The sequence below is a fragment of the Podarcis melisellensis genome, assembly GCF_964234715.1.
Source record: "Podarcis melisellensis genome assembly, chromosome: 6".
Taxonomy (NCBI): domain Eukaryota; kingdom Metazoa; phylum Chordata; class Lepidosauria; order Squamata; family Lacertidae; genus Podarcis; species Podarcis melisellensis.
Genome location: NC_138538.1, coordinates 4,353,594 through 4,359,593, shown reverse-complemented (window position 1 = coordinate 4,359,593; position 6,000 = coordinate 4,353,594).

Below are 6,000 nucleotides of genomic sequence, written 5' to 3'. Positions count from 1 at the left end.
CTGTAAAACTCTAAGAGGTATTGTTTAAAGGAAATAGAAAAAATGAGAGAAGATAAATGGCAATATAATGAAAGAAATGTGTATTGAATGGTAAAAATGGATGATTACCAGAGAAGCCGAAGGAAGACCAAAATTTGAATTTTGTTAAAATCAGATAAAATGTGTATGAGTGTGATGTATTGAAAATTAATAAAAAATATTTTTTTAAAAAAAGATTCTACCTCAAAACCGAAGACAAGTGCATCGAAAAGGGAAAGGAAAGGCTTTCACCACACCCACAAGAATTCTGATTAAATTTTCTCTCTCTTCTGATGCTTTTAAAAATGCCGTTTCTGTTCTCCTTAATTGGTGGCGAATGGTGAAAATAAAACGCAGAATGCCTGTCTGATGCAGCAGTTGTCCTGACGTCGCTGAGGCGTGGGAAGGAAGGAAGACCAGAACTGTGCCACACAGAAGGACAAGCGCTGAAGGAGGAGGTGGTCCCTGGGACAAGGGTAGGATTCTGGCAGCCAAGCTGTGAGTCACTCAGCTTTGCAGCCGTCCTCTGAGCTTCTGACTCACGGATCATCCTACCACCCTGCCTTATTTTGGGAGAGGCAGGAGAGAGAGAGAGGTGCCACCCACAAGGCAACCCTGAGTCAGAATTCCACCCTACACCCCCCCCATATCCATAAGATCTCTTGAGGGGCAACTTTCCATCTTCCATATTATGTAATTAAAAGGTACATTTAATAGTACAATCGTACCTCAGGTTACAGATGATTCAGGTTGCGTTTTTCGGGTTACGGATGCGCCGAAACCCGGAAGTACCGGAATGGGTTACATCCGGGTTTCGGCGGCCGCACATGCGCAGAAGCACTAAATCACGCTTTGCGCATGCACAGAGGCACCGAGTCGCAACCTGCGCGTGTGCAGACGTGGCACTGTGGGTTGTGGACACTGCGGGTTGCGAACGTCCCTCCCACACAGATCACGGAGAAGAGGAGGTTAAGGGGTGATATGATAGCCATGTTCAAATATATAAAAGGATGTCACATAGATGAGGGAGAAAGGTTGTTTTCTGCTGCTCCAGAGAAGCGGACACAGAGCAATGGATCCAAACTACAAGAAAGAAGTTTCCACCTAAACATTAGGAAGAACTTCCTGACAGTAAGAGCTGTTCGACAGTGGAATTTGCTGCCAAGGAGTGTGGTGGAGTCTCCTTCTTTGGAGGTCTTTAAGCAGAGGCTTGACAACCATATGTCAGGAGTGCTCTGATGGTGTTTCCTGCTTGGCAGGGGGTTGGACTCGATGGCCCTTGTGGTCTCTTCCAACTCTATGATTCTATGATTCTACGCTACGTTCGCAACCCGAGCGTCCACTATAGTCATAAAACAATGCTAAACAGGTTCACACAATCTATGCTTAAAGCACGGAAGGGAAAAGCATGAAAACAACAAGCCCCGCTGATTCCCCCGGCCCATTGGCCACTATTTCAACAATATTATTATTATTCTTTATTATTTATTTGGAAATAAACTAAATCACACGCACACACAATATTTTCTCTCCTGTTTCTCCCTCCTTCCTTCCCCCCCCCCTCAGTCTCCCACTCCCATCCTTTAACGCCCCATGAGTAAATCCTGGAAATATGGGTTTTAGCAGAGTAAATAACGCAGACCAAATCCAGAGCTGCAGGCATGGCCAAACGTGGCCCTCCAGCTGTTTTGGGACTACAGCTCCCATCATCCCTGACCACTGGTATGATGGGAGTTGTAGTCTCAAAACAGCTGGAGGGCTGAGTTTGGCTATGCCTGCCAGAGAGCAAAGAAGACCCTGAGGGAACTTTATGAGTAAACGGGTCAAGAAGAGTGTGTAATGTGAGGGGGGGGGGAGAAAGGGGCTATGTCTTTCTTGGTCTGGTAGAAAGCAGGAAGACACTCAACAACACTTACAGGAGGTAAATTCCCTCAGAACTACACAGCCAGTCAGAGCCTATCATGAGTTACCTCAGCAAGGATCATGCCATTCTGATTGGTTGCTAGGGGTGACCTTCACCGCCCCCTGGGTTGGTTAGAATTAACCCTTAGGTTACTAATGGAATGATCTGTGTTGCTGCACTTCCAACAGAAACAGCTTTGGAAGGAAAGGAGGAGGGGAGAGATGCAAATTCCTCTTGGTTCCAGTTCCTCCTGCTCCTACTAGCTGCTTTGGAAGGAAGTAAACAAGAGAGGGGAGGGAAAAAAATAAAGCATTTGTTGCTTGAAAGAGCAGGCTTGACCACTATCTCTCAAGTAGGATGTGCTGGGCCCGGGGGTTAACCAGGGCAACGCGGTCCAGGTCCGGTTCCGAATCCAAGGTTTCCACAAGGAGTCAGTCTGACAGGGTCAAGGCAGGACACGAGGCAGGAAACCAGGCTAGGTCAGGCACAGGGTCTCAGGCAGGTTCTAGCAAGCAGCAATGTTGCTCCCGCAACCTGGGGCAGGGTCCATCAGCCTTTTATCTCTGTCGGGGTAACGGCCAGTCCTGACCCTCCGGCAACTCACCTCCCTGTCTCACCCGAAGGCGAGCACTCCTCCTGCGAGTACTCAGGTCTCTTCTTCTCTCAGACCTAAGTCTCTGCAGCTCAGGAGACGTTGGTGAGTTACTAGACCCAGAGGCCGCCCAGCTCTCCTGACCCAACTGGTAGTGGAGCAGCTGTAAGTGATGGCCCAGCTGGAGGCAACGAGGTCATCCCCGCATCTAGAGCCAGGGCAGGCTCAGGCCCCTGACTCAGCCCAGTGGGTGTTTGTTTCAGGGGAACCTGTGCAGGCTAGGACTCTTCAGGATCAGGCCCCAGATTTGGTCCAGATGCCGCCTGAGGCAAAGGATCCGGTGCAGACTGAGACTCCTCTGGTTCCGAGTCCAAGCCCGAGTCCCAGGCCATCACATTGGACCACTCTTGGAAACTTGCTCCACCTCTCTATTTAAAAGGGCAAGCTGGAACATTTGCCCACACAAATGTTCCCAGGTGAAAGCTCCTCTGCATACCTGACCCAGCAAGCTGGAGGGATGTGTCTCTGTCTACATGTGAGTAAGCCTTCCCCCCCCCAGCTCACTAATCCATCCTGCAAGGTGGTTAGATCATCTGCCAGGAGATCCGCTTCTGAATGAATCTCTCCCCACCCTGGTTTGTGGGTTGAAACAGCAGGCTGGGGTTTCCTGCTCATGATAAGGAGGAGTCATCTTCACATATCTCAAGGGCTGTCACATAGAAGATGGAGACAACTCTCCCCCGCCCCTGGTCTGGAGGTTAGGGCTTGAACCAACGGATTCAAGTTACAAGAAATGAGATTCTGCCTGAAACATCAGGAAGAACTTTATGGCAGAAAGAGCTTCTTTGACAATGGAACAGTTTCCCTTGGGAGGTGGTAATAATAGTAATAATAATAATAATAATAATAATAATAATAATAATAATAATTATTATTATTATTATTATTATTATTATTATTATTATTATTATTTATAATTTATACCCCCCCCCATCTGGCTGGGTTTCCCCAGCCACTCTGGGTGGCTTCCAGCAAAATATAAAAATGCAATAATTCATCAAATATTCAAAATGTCCCTGAGCAGGGCTGCCTTCAGATGTCTTCTAAAAGTCAGATAGTTGTTTATTTCCTTGACATCTGGTGGGAGGGCGTTCCACAGGGTGGGTGCCACTACCAAGAAGGCCTTCTGCCTGGTTCTCTGTAACCTCACTTCTCGCAGGGAGGGAACCACCAGAAGACCCTTGGAGCTGGACCTCAGTGTCCAGGCTGAACAATGGGGGTGGAGACGCTCCTTCAGGTATACAGGACCTTCGGCCATTTAGGGTTTTCAAGGTCATCACCAACACTTTGAATTGTGCTCAGAAACGTACTGGGAGCCAATGTAGGTCTTTCAGGACCGGTGTTATATGGTCTCGGCGGCTGCTCCCAGTTACCAGTCTAGTTGCCGTATTCTGGTGGACTCCATTTCAGCGAAGGTCTTTCAACAGCGACTTTATCCTGTAGTAGCGATTCCTGCATCATAGCGGGTTGGACTAAATGACCACCAAAGGTCCCTTCCAACTCTGCAAGCCTATAATTCTGCAACGGGCCAAGGTTACCACCCTAGATGCCCGAGTGGAGGATACGAACCCTGATCTCCCAGGTTCTAGACCGGCACTCTAACCACTGCGCCACACTTCCTCTCAGAAATTCTCAGCGGAAAGAAACTAGTTGCAGACAGGCAGACCTACAGACCCAACATTGGCCTCCCTCCATCTCTTTTATCTTGGCATCCGGAGCCCGTCAGTTTTCCCTTTTCATCGCTTTGCAATCTCAAGTCAGCTGCGTGTTCTGAGCAGCGGGTGGAAAGTCAGGGGGGCGGCGGGTGTCGTGCGCCCCCAAGAAGCAGCAGGAGGTGTGGGCTCTGCGCTAATGCGCGTGCAATTATGATCTATGGGGTTTGGAGGAGCATCACTGCCGCGTGACAGCTGGCAGCCGCCCCCTCCTTTGTCTCCCTCCCCTCCCCACGCAGGGGGCTGCTCATGTACACAGGAAAAAATGGGGGAGCCTGGGGGAGGGTGGTTAGGCAGTTGCTATAGCAGCCCCTGTGGGATGTGCGGTGATCACTCAGCCCATGCTGCCAGGCGCAAAGGCGCGCACAAATCCATACGGATCCCCCGAGGCTGTGCGTTATCTCCGCAAATCGCCAATCCGGGGATGGAGTCGATGCAAATCTTTTAAAATATTGCCTCGGCTGAAGTGTGGCGGAGACATTAGGAATCGAAAGGAGACGGGCCTCTCGATTCTCTTGCATAATTTGGCCCGTTGTTGGCCTCTGAAAACCTACGAGTGCTTGTCTTCAGACCCTCGGATCCCGAATTTTAATTAATGTATTTATTTGGACGCTCTGGGGGAAAGGGTGCGTGGGTTTTGTGTGTGCTTGGAGGTGGGGACGTGAAGGGTCGAAGACGGTTCCCTCTTTCCCTTAATCACAGGATCTCCAGATCGCCACCCTCTGCATTGTTAATTGCACGTGGAGGCTCCCTTTGTGGGGTTCAGAACGGGACTTTATGCGTGGGGAGGGAAAGCTACTGTGTTGTTACTATTTATATCCTGCCTTTTCCCCAGATCAGGACTCCAGGCGCCTTGCACAAATTAAAACGACATGGATAAAATGCAAAAAAAGAGAGCTAAAATCCTATAAGGATAACTGCTATAAAGTAATTGAACGTTAATGGAATTGAAACAATAGAGGATAAAAAAAATCTATTAAAATACAGATATTAGAAACAGCACAGCACTTGGGGGGGCGGTCTTTACCTGCGGGGGGGGGGGGGAAGGACAACAAGGAGGGAGCCAGGCTAGGAAGGGAGTTCCAAAGAAGGCAGGCAGGAAAGGGTTAAGCATCCCTCCTCATTAACTGTCTCTTGGCTCACTCTCCTTCCCTGAAACTCCTCTTTCAAAGCAAAACATTGGGCTTGTATGTAATGGGTACTTAACATAGCTTGTATCAGCTACGATTCCTGCATTGCAGAGGGTTGGACTAGATGACCACTGGGGTACCCTGCAGCTGTACATTTCTACAATTCTATGTGTAAAGGTAAAGGGACCCTTGACCATTAGGTCCAGTCGTGGCCGACTCTGGGGTTGCGGCGCTCATCTCGCTTCATTGGCCGAGGGATCCTTTAATAGGTATCTAAAGCCATTTGCACATGTTGTCAGGAAGGAAGGTAAACGGTCTTTCCGTACACTGCTCTGGTTTGCCAGAAGCGGCTTAGTCATGCTGGCCACACTACCAAAAACTGTGGACAAACGCTGGCTCTCCCAGCCTGAAAGCGAGATTAGCAGCGCAACCCCATAGTCACCTTTGTTAACGGAGAAATCTGAGGGCTCCCTTGGACAAAAAAACAAGGACACCAGCCAGGAATACCAGAGCAAAACAGCAGCCAGTAGGCTTGGTCTTTACTGAAGACTGTCGTGACAGGACTCCCACCTGCCATCAGGTGAA